The sequence below is a fragment of the Habropoda laboriosa genome, unplaced genomic scaffold (genome assembly GCF_001263275.1).
Source record: "Habropoda laboriosa isolate 0110345459 unplaced genomic scaffold, ASM126327v1 scaffold72, whole genome shotgun sequence".
NCBI lineage: Eukaryota > Metazoa > Arthropoda > Insecta > Hymenoptera > Apidae > Habropoda > Habropoda laboriosa.
Window position 1 is genome coordinate 793,023 of NW_017100188.1, and position 14,783 is coordinate 807,805.

The 14,783-nt window shown below is 37.0% G+C and overlaps 1 protein-coding gene across 1 annotated transcript in view; it reads left to right on the forward strand.

The window, feature by feature from the left end:
• The first annotated feature begins 286 nt into the window (after positions 1-286).
• Positions 287-14,783, forward strand: part of LOC108579756 (sushi, von Willebrand factor type A, EGF and pentraxin domain-containing protein 1) — a 52,081-nt gene continuing 37,584 nt past the window's right edge. The window contains exon 1 of the mRNA XM_017943364.1: positions 287-316. The gene's annotated coding sequence lies outside the window, so the exon portion shown is untranslated. The remainder of the gene's footprint in view (positions 317-14,783) is intronic.

Sequence of the window (14,783 nt, forward strand, 5' to 3'; positions counted from 1 at the left end):
CGTTCGCCTCTCTTTTATCATATTTTTTTTCTTTCTTGTCCGCACATTTTCGCACCGTGGACATTCGTCTACTCCATCGTCACTGTTCCATAAGAAAACTGTGATCACGAGTTTCTCACATAAACGAATCGATTGAGATTAGAAGTCTGTCCCGTAGTTGGGTAACTTGTGTTCCGAATTTTACATCTTGCGTTAGGCCTGAAAGGCTCGTACGGTTTTGTGCAGTGAATTTCGTCGACTCGATCGCGGAGACCTTCTGTGCCGTGTACATGTACCCAGGACAAGGATCACGGCGTGGAACGTAGGAGAAAGAAACGTAAGTTCTCAGGAATGAAACTAACAGAAGATCTTGATATAATTGTGGCTTGAGGATGGAACCACCTTGTGTAACCTTACCTTTTTCGGAGGGGGGATCTAATCAATCTTCCGTAGATATTCATTTCGAGACGTTATTCGGTTTGTATTTCGATGAAATTATATCGATCATTTCGAATGGTGTTTCTTGGTTAGTTTATTAGAGTGTCGCGAACAACTTGGCCTCGTTTGCTCGCGATAGAGAGACGCTAATGACCAACGGCTTTTAACGAGCTATAGGCTTGATAGGCCGCAATATGGTTCGTTTTGATGGACGTTGGAAAGGGAACGATAGAGGAAGAGGACGTTTCTGATGTTGGGTAGATCGTATGATTAAGTGCACTGTCCAGTTTGACGTCTTGTTTCGGCCTTTGCTTCGAGGTGTTAAGTTGTAATGCGAGGGAATAATGGCCGTGTTGATGTCTCAACTTCAAAATCAGGACACTGTTATGCTAGAATTGTGAGGAATTCGTTGCACGCTAATTGAATCGAGATATTCTCAGACAAATTGTTAGGAAATAGTCTAGCTTGCTGCTTTTGTAATTCAGGACTTTGTCTCCTGTGAAAAGGCACGAAAGGCAATTTTCAATTCGCGAAGAAATGTTCCTGGAAAACTTGAGGTTACCAAAACTTAAATTTTGAGGCCACGAAATAATTTAAGAAAAGCAAAATGGACGACAATGGAGCAATTGTAGAATTTTTTATTTACGAAAAGGAAATGTAAAACTCAACTTTGAAGAAATAATAAAGACTTCGGAGATTAAAATGAAAAGTAAAATTTGAGGAAAGGTAAAGTGATTACTATGAGTTACTTGGGTGAGTTCGTAGTGGGTGGAAAGTATGGCAGGAAGATCGAAATATTTCCCGATGCTTCCTTCTTTTCTATTTCGAGCGTTTGAGCGGCACGATGCCGAACGGTACTCTCTTCCCTTCGGCTTCGTTCACCGGAGAACCTGAGCGATTTTCGTTCTGCTCAGTGAGCTGTCGCATACATCGACGCGTGCTATGTAAAACGTGGAAACGGAAGCCTCTGATTCCTAGATTAAATCTCCCGTGATGCTACGTTCCTCATCTTCGCCTCGGTTGCTCTGTAGAATTCACAAATCCATTCTTCCTCATTCATTTCAATGGCGAAACATTCTTACAATTAAATAGTAAAAACGGAATTATTCATTGAATCTTAACATCGAAATTGAACATTTCTCCGTTGAAATATCGTTAAATGAGAAAAATAGGGATTATTTAGCGGGATAATTTATTGGGAAAAATCAGTCCCAGAATTGAATCAGAAAAATGAAATTCTTTTATTTCATAAAAATCTTCAAAATCACCATTTTTCGTCAACATTGAAGATTTCTTCCTTACAATGTTCTTGAACTAGGAAAAAAAGAGATTCAGAGTCCACGATTATTCATTGGAAGACATCAATCCCAGAAGTTGATCTGAAAAATGAAGAAATTTTCTACGATATTCCGCTAGGAATACAGTAAATCTCGTCGCTAAATTAAAGCTCATCTCGTACAAGAGATCTTCAGAAAGCGAAAGATTACAATTAACAAGGCAGAAAGTGCTACGTACACTGCATCCTTAAACCAGTAATTTAACCTTCTTCTAAACTATTTCCTGCATCTTCGTACCACTTCTCGGAAACAATCTTCCCCCATAATACGTGCAAACAGGAACCACCGGTTCCGTGGTTAGAAGGCGAACGCGCGGCATAAAATTCGCGAGCTAGAGTCGCGCAAGAATGGCGGAGGCAGCAATTGATGGAAGAGAAAGCTCGTTCCTCGAACGACCAAATCCAAGTGTATCCGCAATGTTTCTGCGTTTCTTAACCACGTGAATCGGCAATCTAATACCACAACTACGCACAAGAATTGAGAAAATCGACAACAATTTTCCTTAGCAATAAAGAAATCTCCAACAAACCTAATGCAAATGTTATTGAAACCATTCTGCTATTTTATGCCGTATAATTCGCGTTCCTTCGCTTCCTGGTGCCTTTCCAACTCGTATTTATTAAAGTTGCAATGTTCGCCAGAAACTGAAATATTTATTTATAATAAAATACCTGTAGGCTAGAATTCTCGACACTTTAATCTTCCTTTGCACATACTTTGCATGAATGTTGCACGAATGGTACACGTTAACCCTCTTTGGTGCCTAAATTACTCTTTCCATGAATTTCTTATTCATCTAAATTACGATCAATTTTTCTTCACACACAACGTGAAACGTGTCAACCCTTTAGTACCTAAATTATTCTTTTCAAGAATTTTTTATTCGTCTAAATTGAGATAAAAATCTGAGATTGATGTTTAACCCTTTAGTGCCTAAATTACTCTTTTCAAGAACTTTGTATTTATCTACCGATCGTGCTAATGGATATTAAATTGAGACCAATTTGTGTTCTAGTACTCAGGTGGTACGTAATATACGTCCCACTGGTAACGAAAGGGTTAAACATGAACCAACGATATCTCGTAGTGATATCGCTATTCATTTTTTTCCGCAAGGAGATCTAATAACGGCGGACAAGTGAAAACGACCGTGCTAGCTATGTGACGTATAAATTGCAATGGAATCCAACGACTCGATACTGGTTCCACTTTCCACGGGTCATACCTAGCCACAGAGACTGGCCATTATGCGAACGTGGTAACAAGAAAGTTCGGATTATGCGGCTTTTAGGTTAGGTAGAGAGGCGGTCAGGTAGGCGAGTTGTGTTCCATGGTGTGTAGGTGGATAGTTGAGAGAGACTAAGGTTGTATTTGTTACGGTTTCGTTCGACCGTTTGACACCGACCTGTTTCCTTCAAAGAAATTTCCTTGGGGCTTGGAGAGCAGATGTGGAATAGAACTGGTGCAGGATTTTGCATTCAATGTGCTTGCTGGTTGAAATATCGTGGGTATACTGGTAACACACTCTGAGTCGAAAAATTCTCCTTTTTAGTTTATGGTGGAAAATATATGTATATAAGTGATCTCTTTATACAGGGTGGGGCATTTGAAACAGGTCACCCGAGTAACTTGCTTGCATTTGGTGATAGAAATATACTGGTAGGATGCAGCAAGTTACAACATGAGGAATAAAGGAGTTTTGTGCTAAATTAAGTCATTTATTCTGTATCTGTATTTTATACTAGAGTAATTTATTTGTTATTTTATTCTAATGTCACTTATTTTTTATTTTCTTCTAAGGTTATTTATTTCAAAGCTGTACTTTAAATTAAAATTAAGTCATTCTATGTCATGCAAAATGCATCAAGGGACGTAACTTTAAGTTAACAAATATTCTAATTCCTTATTACGATAGCTAGAGAGGAAAAAAGATGTGGCAAAAAGGGATATGGAAGGATCAAACTTGAAATTGTAGACTTGGATGGTCGATTGCTTTGAGCGAAGGAAGAAACGGGGGGAATTATGGATCTCGATATTTGTTTCCGTGAAATAAAGAGAAAATATGGAAGGGTTAACTCATGGATGTTGCAAGGCTATTGAAATTCTTGATTTTCTTGGTTACTTGAGCAAGAAGGAAGTGAAGAAAGAGAATATGGAAGGGTTAGCTCGAGGAAATTGTGAAGCCATTGAAGTTCCGTATTCTAATGGCCGTTTCAGCGAAAGAAATAAACAAAGAAGATACATAATGATCAAATTAGACCAAGTTGTTGTCCCTTCATAGATTCAACGAATTGAAATATCGTATTACCTGAGCCAAATTATCTGTCGTTTCAAGTTAGCCATATTTGCCTGACGAAACAAGATATTCTCTTTGTTATAAAGATACTCGAATAAAAGATGTAAATCGAGTAGAAACCTACTAAAAGAAGAACCTAAACATATTTTCGAAAAATATTCTTCATTTCTCATATTTTCGCGAAAGAAAATTCTTATATTTTGGTCTATAATTCATACACACAAGTTTGCATGAAAATCGATTGAAAATTTTAACGAAAATATTCAAATTTTTAATGTATTATTTAAACAAATAATTTTTTTGTTTAAATACCTCATGTGATTTAATTTTCCATTCAAAGACATACAATTTTTTAAAAAATGTTTTTTCCTGTACCTTCTACTTTCTAGAGATATTCTAAAAAATATGTTTTCTTCAGCATTAAGGCCTATTTTCATTCCCTCAATATGGACGATTTCCGATAAAAAAGATACTTAAACTACCTCCCATATAAATTTCATCAAAATCAGAGTATGTGGGTTCAATACGTTTCCTTGTTAGATCAATTTCCACATAGCACACGCAACAGTTGCAAGCTTAATTCGATCGTATCAATCTTAATCACGATCAACATTCCACACCGCTAAAATCATTCCCAGCAACGATCAAAATTCCATTTACACGTCTCGAACGCGTCTTCAAGTACCGTCCATTAAAATCGAAACAATAAGAGCATCTTCCCACGCCGGTTACCAAGCTCGTTCCAGGATGAAAAAGACGGAAACATAATCGAACCTAACTAGTACGCGACAAAATTCAGTTCATGCCGCACGAATCGTGACTTAACAACAAATTCACGCGAACCGAGGCGTAACTTGGCTGAGGTACCGTTACCTACTGACAACCGCCATTGTCCTAAGACATTCCGATCGCGTAACAAATTTCGTGTCCAATCTACTAACGCAACGACCAATTCGCGTTTAATCATATTCGTCAACCCTTTGACTACTTTTGAAGAGTTAGACTCGTGCATTTCTTTCTTCGAAGCGGAGAATCACGACTATGTTTGAAAAGAGAAATGCATACCGAGTGTGATTCTCCAAAAGTAATCAAAGGGTTAATGAATATTTCGTAAGGAATTTGTCGACAAGATTGACTCGTGATTCAGTTTGAATAATTACCGAAAGAAGCCTAAACTGTTGCAAGATTTAATTTAATTTCAATTTTGAAGAAAAAAAAATGAACACGATGTCCCGTGTATTTACAATAATTAAATTATAATACTGTATTGACATAGAAGTTACTTTACGAAGAAAGCTGAAGCATAAAAATTTACGGACCTTGTCTGACTCTCGTTGATGAACCTTTAACAATTACTCCTTGAATATTCTTTCCAATATTAAACACTCCAATATAAATATTATCTCATGACTCGCGGTTGTCTATAACACTGCGCCACTCGCTTCGCGTAAATGAATTGTAAAGAAGAAACGTGTTGCGTTATTTGTAAGCGCGGTGTATCGCAACCTGCCGAGGGAAATTAATTTATGTGAAAAGTTTCTTCGAACTAAATCAATGCGCAAGAGGTTAATTAAATTCCCCTGGAATATTCATTGGAAAAATTTGCAAGCGAAGAAAACGAAGTGAAAATCCAAAGTTGCCTAGGATGCATAATAAATGCCTGTTTCTATCCTGCAACAATTATGAGGGATCGTTAAACATTTTCCAGGCTGTGGAACGTGGATATAGCTGTTCCACGGAACCATGCAACTATGACCACGCCCTGCGTGCTACCGTAGCGCTATTCAGACTATCTATCAGGCCTAACTGCACCGCAGTCCGAGCGCAGTATCGTAAATTCGCGAGTCGTGTTTGCTGCTTGAACGAACAAGAAAGCTACACGCCGGCTGTTCTAAGTATCCCGTGAATTGGCAAGAAATTAACGAAATTGATTAGCTGCTCGATACTGTTCGTTCTGTCAGGCGTACAATTTTTCATATCGTCTCTTGGGACTGTTTTACGAGGTCGTGCAAGGGTTGAAGATTATCGACTGCAGAGGAATTTTGGGCTCGGAATTGTATTATACTTCGGAAAGAAATAAAGCTTTTTCAAATTTCTGGTTGAAATGAGGAACATGGAATAATTGACAATGAGAATTTTTGTGAAAATTGGAATTATTCTGCGTTTGAAGGAAAAGATATCCATAGCTAACAGAAACATATTAAATATAATACAGGGTGATCCATAAGTCGCTTTACCACTTAAAAATTGAACCCACTTTTTTTTCAAAATCTGCAGGAAAAATTTTGGAACGTGTAGTAAAAACAATATCGCTCAATTTTTAAGTGGTAAAGTCACTTACGGACTGCCCTGTAGAATACCGACTATTCGTCAGGGAATTTATGAAAATTTCTAATTAAAAATAATTTCGACCCTGACGAATTTGAAGTAATTATAAAATAGAATGTAACATAGTGTTCCATTGGCAAGAACCAGTAACACCTGTTCATTAATACTGATTTCAACTTTGTTAAGAGTAGTCTACACGATTGTCAGGGGAAACAAGTATAGGAAGGGGAAAGGGTTCGTTCGAACCGCGTCAGAAACGGAAACTCAAAAGCCAGAGTTACGAAATAGCACCGCGAGATAATATTGCAATGCGGTCAGACCGCATCGCGGCGCAACACAGACACACCCTGTATAATATGCCAAGCATTCGCCTAGACCAGACGCTCCTCTTACGTTTACGCTGTTTCGTCCTTCTTCGAGAGAAGCAACACGAAGCTTTCCTTACTCCACGTTCCACGTGGTCGTTGCTGGTACCAGCAACGCGTTATCATTCATAACTTATCAGTCCACGAATAAGAGGGAATGCAAAATTTCATGGTCCATGGACGATGAAACTTCCCTGAGAAGCTTGAAACTGGAGGAGTTTCACGCCTTAGAATTGATAAAATGAATTTTCCTTCGATTGATGAAATTCAATTCTTTTCGATTGATAAAACTGAATTTTATCAGTGGAAGGAAATTCAGTTCTCCTCGACTGATAAAATTCAATTTTCTCCACTGATAATATTCAATTTTCTTCGGTTGATTAAAATTAAATGTCCTCCACTGATAAAAATTCAATTACCCTCGGTTGATAAAATTCAATTTTCTCGATCTTCGAATTAACTTTCCTTCAACTGACAAAATCCGATTTTCTTAAACCGAACACCCCATATATTGAAAATGCAAAATACCGTTCACATAGGTAGATACAAATTACACGATATACACAGGTTTTCATACTTTCTGCATATAATTATTGATGACGTTTAATTAATCCCCTGTCACAGTAGCGATAAAAAATTGTTTACGAGGAATGGCAAGTCTAATAAGCCAGCGTTCCTAATGTCTTTTCGTCAAGAAGCAGTGGGACTGGATAGAAATTTACCGTTCGTTCGTGAACGTCGAAGGAAAGAACATACGCACGTGTAGAAGGAGAGATGGATAAACGTCTGTGGGTGATTCAGGGTCGAGGTTCGAAGCGCGTCACTTTTCATCTTGTAATAAACCGTTTATTCTTGTCCCGTGGTTACATACGTTTCCCACGTTCATTGGGACCTTTGATAGTTCAGTTTGCCATTGACACTCCTTTCGCCGAATTATTTCATTGCTTTCGAAGTTTAATAAAATCCTAACAAATGTAGGATAAGAAACGAAACTAATTATTTCCATTTAGTAAAATCGTTTGAAACATTCAACTTGAGGTTCTACCGATGAACTGCTCTCGGTTGAATATACCTAGCTAATGGTCTTTGAAATCACTTCGAGCAATCTATTTTGCAGCATTAAAACCAAGGTGTGCTAACGTTGATAAGAAAAATGTATATTATTGAGGATGGAATACATCAGGAAACCTTGCACTTCCTGACAGGATTGACACGACCGAGGTATTTATTTAGCTAAGAATCTCTGAAAGGATTTCGAACGCTGTGTTCTATGATATTGTAGAAGTAATATTTCATTGCAATTTCCACGATTTTTATAGAAACAAACGTACTCTATGAGCTCTGAAAAAAATTTCAAAGCATCAACCTTTTCCAGTTGGACCATAACTTTAGAAACACCCTGTATAATTGTCTCTTTCAAGGATAGTACATGAAACCATTCCACAATTTCTCCATAACTGTTTCAGATGTATTTCACTAATTCTATATAATTAAATATTTATATCTCTAACTATGTATTCTTACCTAAATTTTTATTGCAACTTGTTAACTTCCAAAATGGTTCATAGCACTCAAATCACACTCATTTTTTTTTTTCAAGGACAGTACAATCGACCACAAAATTATTCCACAATTTCTCCGTAACTATTTTTATTTACACGATTAACTATTTTTTATATCTCTAAGTATTTATCATTACCTAACTTTTTATTTCAACGTATTAACCTCCAAACAGGTTAATAGCACTCAATTCACACGTTAGTCGAATTCGTCTAATTAACGAGTCGAACGTTAACGACAGAGGTGAACGCGAACACAAAAATCGAGCAGCGGGTAGATCTGTTAGAGCCGATAATTGTCAACTGGAATTCAAAGAGAATTTATCTGTCCCCTATCGGACCGTAATTATCTAATTAAACAGCGGGGATTGAATTAAACACGTGTCTCGATCGATCCAACGATTACATCGAATGGAAATTCACCTGTTGCTGGTCCGTTGCTGGACACAAGCTTTCGAGATGGAAGAGTGAAGGAACTATTTAGGAATGTGATTTCACAATTCTCCTCTGTGTATGACGAAAGAAGGCTGGTTTTAACCTAAAAGAAGGCTGGTTGGATTCCCGGCTGGGCTGTTTCGATTCGATTCTGGGCTCGATTCTTTCCTCATCCTTCGTCGACATTTGCATCGCCGATTGGCTACCCAGAGTTTTACTCGAGGAAACGTGAACGAGGATTTTAGGGTGTGAAAATCGCAAGATAGAAAAGTGATTTCTGTAAAATTTCACATTGTTTGTAAAGAAAGAGTACTTTCTAAGCTTTTCAAGTAAGAAAAGGGTTAAAATTGTCACGTGTTCATAGAAATTGCAAAACAGACGTATTGGAAATGCAATTATTTCAAGTCTTTTCTAAGTCGAACTACTAACGACACAGATAAGAGCTGAGAAAGGGTTAAAATATCAACAATTCGTGTTTCACGAGAAGAAGCATTCGAGATCGAATTTTTTCCAATTCGCTTAAAAATCCAATTTTCCCAAATTTCTTCTAAATCGAACCACTAACGCCACAGACGAGAACGAAGAAAGGATTAAAAAAGGATTAGACTATCAACAATTCGCGATTTCCTAAGAGGAAGCATTCTTCCAATTAAAAAATTAACAACAAACACGAAAGGGATTATTACACGCTGTTTTTTTTAGAAACGAGGTAAAATCGTGCCAAATTCATCATCTCGCGGCGTTTCACCGCGGCAGCCTTACAATCGGACCGGAAGCGAGAGAAGTCGGAGCCGACTTTCCAGTTTCGACCGTGAATTCGAAGGGGCAGAGCCGTCCCCTTTCTTCCCTTCTTTTGCTCTGGTCGGTTAAATTGCTTTTAACAAGGAAACTTCGCGTGAGCGTGCGTTTACTTCGAACAACGCGGCGTGGTCGATGTAAAATTAAACGCACGCACGCGAATGCCGCTCGGTTGCTTCATTGTCGTGTGCAGCTGAGGATAGGAACGAAACTGGGGGTTCCTTCGCACAAAGACGACTCTCCTGAAACTTCCTTTTGCCATGGCATTCCCACAAGACAGCGTGAAACGTACACCCACCCTTTGCGGTCTACTCCAGCTCTGACACGTGCAAATTTCTTCGATTTCTTGGGGGAACTACTGAATGGAAGATTACGGCGTGTGAAAACATCGTGTATACTGTTCGCTGTATGTACTGCACGTTTTGTTTTAATAAGAGGGAAAGATTGATGTAACGGTTAATTTGATAATTGTAGGTTTTTGGCAATTCTTTATTCCATTTATGAAAGCAGAGGTGATAATTTAACGGGATTTGAGGAATTATGGGTTTCAAGTTACAAAAAGTATAATTTTCAGAGGACGCGAAGAATGAATACATTTGTACATAATTATCGTACAATTATTCTTCAGGAAAGGTGGACATGAATATTTTGAGTACTTATTGATACAAACTAGCTTTTACTTGAAACATTTTTCTTCCCTTTATGAAGTAGGTACTAGAATTGCTCTAATAGCGACAGCAATTATGTACAATAGTACTTGCAACGTTCTTTTGCCTAAATTTTTGAAAATTTGGCAACTTGCAAGGTTGCTGCATGGAATCTGTCAAATGTAATCTGGAGTTTGAAAATTGAAATGAATTTTATGTTGACATTATACCTATCAGAGGAGATGGATCGTGGGTGATTATTAGTGTGATAAGGAATTAGTGTTGTTTTGGGATAAAAATTTGTGAAAGTGGATAAGAGAATATTCAAATGGCAAAGATTTCTGAGTACATGCATATAAAAATACGTACTCTATGAATTATGTCATCCAGCAAAAGATCACAGAACCATGAATCACACGAGTTACTAATACTATCATAAAAAGTTCTAATTGTTGAACATATAAAAATGAAAATTGACGAAACGACTTTTCTGATACCTCTTAAACAATTAAATTTCTTTTTTCATGAAACATATAGGTACCTAATAAACTTCTAATACCATACAAAAAAAAAAAAAATTCTGAATAAAATCGTCCTATTCTTAACGTACTCGATTAAAAAGTCTAACAATTCCAGAAAAAATCTCACTCTAAACCCATTTAACTCTACCCTCTAATTCAATAAATAGCAAAAAGCATTCGACAATTAAACAATCTAGAAACTCGTCTAATTTCAACGCAATTCTCCACGAATTACAGATAAAAGGCGAAGGTATTCTAATTACGCGAACGTTAGCCTGATGATCTCTATCATTAAACACGCGCGCGAGCGTTTTTCTTAATCATGCCAGTCGAGCGTTTTCCCGTTAGACGTCTAACGTAACGAGTCGATTGAGAGCGCATCGATGATAACCGGAAATTAGATCACATCCTCTGACGCGAGGAGGATCTGTTAAGTCGCGAAAGGACACGAGCGCGTGCTGCTTATGCTGCTTACGGTAACGACGCAAGGTAATTAGGCCACGTAGCTCCATTCATCGAAAGAAGAGCAAATGCATCACAATGAGCTATACAAATGGCCGTGTTTCACGATTTCTATTTGCATATTATGAAGCAATATGCTCTGAAAGGTGCAACGGTCTCTCATCATTATGCATTCATCACGCGTTACATACTTTGGACTGGGAGTGTTTCTTTGATTAAAAGTACGGATTATTCAGGTTTAACGCGTTTCTTTGGACATTTGTGTCGGATAAAAATGAATTCGTTTTGAGGTTCTTGATTCGTCGCGGGTTACTTTGTTCCAAGAGTTTGATGTTGATGAGAATTTTGGTGGAATTGTTGGCTCGCGTTGAGTTAGGTTAGGTTGAGTTGAGAGTACTTTGTATGTGTGGTAAGTAAAGATAGAAGTGTGAATGATAATTCAAGAAATTGTAATCTCGACGATAAAGTGAATTCGAGATTTGTAATTTATTTTATACTTTTGGAATATACTCTGAATTTTAAAGAATATACGAATTATAGATTGAACAGTTTGTTTATCTTAATGATTATATTATGAAAGTCCATATTTCGTTGCCTTTCTTATTAAACTAAAAAAATTGTGAAAATTTAAGTGCATTTTAGAAACCAATCTCAAAAAATGATATAATTTTTAGAGAATTTGTACTATCGAATGAAATGAATAATTAACGAGAAAAGTTCGTGTAAAATATAAGAATTTTTATTATAAATTATAACAAGAAAGATTTAAATTTCTAACTTTAAAAAATAAAATTATTATTACAAAGAAGTAGAGTATAAAAAGTATTAAATAATAACCAGGTAATACATAGAAATATAAGTAAGTAAAAAGTTATTAACAATAAAACCTCAAGTGAAAGATGACAAAAATAATTACCCGGTATTATTGCACACGTCATTTATACGCATTATCCGCGGTCAGCTACGATATCGATACGTAAGCGGATGTATACGTCGATCAGGTTCGCCAATATCCGCAACGAAAGTGAATAAATGTCTTCCTTTTGTCGGTTGCTCGTTCACCCGTGGGAGAATGAAATTAAGACCCATTCACCGTTATACAAACGAGACGCTAAATGCTTTTATCTAACGACTTCGAGCCTCCACTACCGTTAAACGTATCAAATCCTGAATTTCACTGAAATGCCGAGAAATGATCCATGCAAAATTACACGATTACTCGTCCGGGGAAAGCAATTATTTATATAACAATAGAAGCAACATTATTGCATGGAAAATGCGGTTGCAAGGAAAAATTTCACATATTCTAAACATACTTTGTCTACCTTCTTCCATTTTTGTATTGAATCATTCATAGACAAGTTTTAGAAACTTGCAGAAAGTTAAAGAAAAAGGTTTCAACAGGATTGGAACAACAATATACATTATTTTCTTCAAAAAAGTGAAAAAAATCACGGAACTTAAAAATCAAAGGAACCAGTGTTAATTAAAATGGAGTTCATCGACCTCGAATTTGTCAGACAACACTTTAAGCAACTTGAACATGATTTTGAAGAGCCATCCATCATTTGATTGGATAAATTATTAAGGTTAGTTCAAAATTTGTCCACTTCAACACATTAACACGTAATATGTTTTTTTAAAAGTCAAAGAAATATTGACGCATAAAACTGAAAGAAACAGGTGGTTTAAAATGGAGTTCGTGGACCTCACAGCTGTAATTAAGATTTTAAAGAGTCATCTATCATTATCGGTAAGAGATTACGTAAAATCAGCCACGAAGGCTGTCGTTTTCGCGTCTCGAATCGCGAAGCTCGTGCTATCGGTTACCAATTTCGTCTAACAGCGGAAGTCGCCGCGAAAGTCCATCTAAGGCAGCGGAAGTGGTCGTTGAACAATACTAACCGGTACTCGGCCTCGTGACAGCCGTATTCGTAGAGTTCGATGTCGTAGATTCGACATTTCTATGTCAACTGAGCGTTTTAAACGCTTTGACAGACATACAATCGTCGTTCCAACGATAGAATCGCGAAGCATTAAGAACTGAATTTTTTCAGAAAATAAAGAAACCAGTTTTTCGATTAATATAAAAACGCTGATTTTATCAACCAACTAAAAAAAGAAAAAAATAAATATAAGTGGCGTAGTTGGTGAATATTTTACATTAATCGACAAACTGGTTTCCTCCTGAAAAAATAAATGTTCACAGTTCTGCAGTTGTACTATTAAAACAACGACATACAAAATTCTTTCCACTTAAAAATTCTAATTTTATTTATTTACCGGAAATATCTTGTTGATTAAATTTACGGAGACACACGATCACACGAGAAATCTCGTAGATTCTACTAAAAAACGCTAAAATTCACTTTCTATGTGGAAAAATAATTTAACACTTTTTCACAATTACTCGACAGATAGTGAAAATTGAGGAACAAGATCGATCGGATATCGTGCTTAAGATAAAAAAAAACGCATTACATAGAAAGTGCAGAAACAAAGCTGCCTTCGACAGCAATAATTAATTCCCCGATTTGTCCTATCGCAATATCTCCACCGTGCTTTCACAATTAGATCGAAAAAAGAAGAATACCTGTCAGCGTGAAAGAATCGGCGAATTTAACGATCGTAGCCACGATCGACAGGAAATTCTGCTTCGAGATATGAAATATAAAATCGATTCTGTTCACCGTTCACGCGGTGATTGTCTTGGCGGCAACACGACAAAAACTGGTAATTGGATTGTTTAAAGGATGGAGGGAGAGAGGGAGAAGATTGTATACCGTGGCGAATGAAAACCGCAGGCTAATTTATGCTGATGTAACAGCTGTTAAAACTATATCGCCGGCAGATCCAGTTAGAAAGTATGTTTCCAGTATCATCGTAATTACCGTTTTACCAGCACTTCCTGGTTTACGTCGAAACCGTTATTCGGCATAGTGTCTGCCGCGAGAAAGAGAGAGAGAGAGAGATAAGTTTCCCCGCAGGATGTAGATACGATACGCGGAATGGCGCGTTGAATCGATAAACGTCGCGGACCATCCATACATTTTACTGTAATGAACGGCTGTTAGGTCGAGAATAAGCGAAAGATTTTCTAGCACGGAACTGGAGGATCGATCAAGTGCTTATTAGGGATTCTACTTTGTTCGAGTTAGTCCGGTAATCGATAAGTGTAGTTCCTGTGACCTTAATTTTTTACTTCGAACAATTTTAAGTATTCCGAAGTAGCTGTTGCATATTCTGGTTTCTTAGATTTGTGGAATTTTCTGTTAGAGATTGGTTAAAATAACGCGGTACGAATTTACGTTCCGTACTTGAGAATTTAGTTAAAAATTTGCAAGCTTAAATGTATTCATTTTTTTTTTGAATTAATAAAGGGTCTTCCTTTCTATTGAATCTTCAATTTGCAATATTTAAATTAAGAAAACCCATTATTCCATGATTACACAGTTTTCTCTTCGCTCAAATTGCTACCAAAATGGCGGACATCGTCAAAATATCTTTAACTTTGCTAATTTCAATCTAAACGTCATTCGCCTCATTTTCCTGCATTTGCAGTGCTCGTATCATTCACAAATGCCTCAATTTCACGTCACACGCTGTTAAAAATGGAAT